This window comes from Aplysia californica, unplaced genomic scaffold, assembly GCF_000002075.1.
Source record: "Aplysia californica isolate F4 #8 unplaced genomic scaffold, AplCal3.0 scaffold00418, whole genome shotgun sequence".
Lineage (NCBI taxonomy): Eukaryota > Metazoa > Mollusca > Gastropoda > Aplysiida > Aplysiidae > Aplysia > Aplysia californica.
The window spans coordinates 363603-365731 of record NW_004797688.1 but is presented as its reverse complement, the minus strand read 5'-3'; positions in this window follow the sequence as shown (position 1 = coordinate 365731).

The following is a 2129-nucleotide window of genomic DNA, read 5'->3' as shown; positions in this document are numbered from 1 at the left end:
CCCCCCCCCCCCCCCCACAACGTGAGCTGAATTATAGGCGCATAGGTGAACTGTAATAAAACCAGAGTGCATGATCTTGGATATTATAATACAAGTCAATTGGAAAAGTAAAGTTGGCTTGCACTCGTGCCAAGAGGGTTAAACTTAATCTCTGGCTGACATTTTTATAACCATTTTTAAAGAGTGAAACCAAATTTGTTGGACTATTGGCATTACTGTTCCAACTGATATAAATAGTTCAATACAAGTTGAAAACTAGTTTTGTTGTCAGTTTTTGTCGTTAGTTTATCATGACCTTTCAAAACGTTGACAATGCACGATCACGGAGAAAACATGCACTTTGTGTCTGTATAAAGTGCGATTTGTACCGTAACAGAACGGAGTTTAAAAAGGAAGTTGAGGAGGTAAAATGGGAATTGCATGCTCTATGAAACTGAAAGCTCAAAATTAATGGTTGTCACGTTTGATATAAATCAACAGAACTCCCTGGTTTAAAAAAAATCTGCACTCATTAACAATAGAATAAATTGACATAAGCGTATGTGGCGCACTGGTTAGCACTTCGCCGTCGCACACAGAAGACCCGAGTTCGATTCTTGAGAGGAGAGATTTTTTTTCGAGTATTTTAGTCTTTCTGCTTGAACGTTGTATCCCTCTCAGCCCGGGTTGGCCCTGGCATGCACGGTAACAGTCTGTCTCCTAATTCGACTGCTTTCGTGTAAATCTCCGTGACACACCATTTTATAATATGATGTCTGAAGTGACAGAGGCTTTCAACGAGCAGTCAAAATGTCATCCCCGTCATCAGCTTCTATCCTTCAGGGCAGCTTCGACTCCATCCGTCAAGGTTGGTCTGGATGGCGTTATGTACACCATTGGGGAAGAGGGGGGGAGAAACAGCAACTCAAAAACATATCTTCCCCACACGGTACTCAAATTCCCACCTTGCACAGGTACATGTGTAGAATGTAACCATCACACCACTCGCGCCCGATAATCTCGTTGTGGCAAGTTTCAACAGGGAAATTGTTCATTTCGAATATTGAGCACCCGTGTCGAGTGTGAAATCTGAAAAGAATGTTTTAAATACTTAGGATAAAGCATACGTAAGTGGTGTAAAGAATTTAAAACTCAATTGGTTGGAAAATATAATGACTTAAAGTGCTTCCTTTCCTCAAGAAATAATGATTATATTTTACAGGATATCAGGAGAGCATCCATCACGGTTATTGTACTTAAATGGTTTAAACAGCTCAATAGATAGATAGATAGATAGATAGATAGATAGATAGATAGATAGATAGATAGATAGGTAGATGGAATGAGGAGGGACACGGGCACGAGAAATATAGAGAGAAAGAATGACTCAATGAATGACGCAGAGAGAGGGAGAGGAGAGAGACAGAGAGAGAAGAGGGGGGAGGGAGAGAAAATGAAAAAAAGAGGGTGTGCACAAGTATTTTTTTTTAAGAACTAACTATAAATCATTCACAGACCAATAATGTTCTCCGTGTGGCAATCAGTGACGAAAACAAATTAGCATCACAAGTAGTGGAAACGTTGATTCATTTGGGTGGCTGGGCTATATCAAATCACGTAAAGTACAAATCTGGATGCATGGGTAACATCGTCTTTGAGGGTAGAGGACATCTAAGTTCGTTATTGACTTGGAAATTCTTCTCCTGTTTTGGTTTTTGGTTTTTGTTGTTTTGTTGGGGGGTGGGGTATTTTGGGAGCGGGTAGGGGTTTTTGGTTTTGGTTTTGGTTTTGGTTTTTTTGGTTTGTTTTTCTTTTTTTTTGGGGGGGGGGTGGAATTTCTTCCAGAAATGTTTGTACACCCGATTTACTTTTGACCTTTCCGTCCTTGATGTCTCCTCAATTTTTCCATTTTATGGATTTCTTTGTGATTTATTCCAGACGTTTTCATCTTCGTAACCAACATTTTTTCAGCCACTCCCAGACGCTGATAAGTTATCATGGAAATAATATTCTTCGCCAAAAGAAGGAAAAGTTCTCTAGTGTACATTCAGTTAAACACTGTCAAAGATCTAGCAAAATGAGATATTATCTATATCATTATTGCGAATCGGTTCTTATATTCAGGTGTGAGTTGTCATAATTCATATATA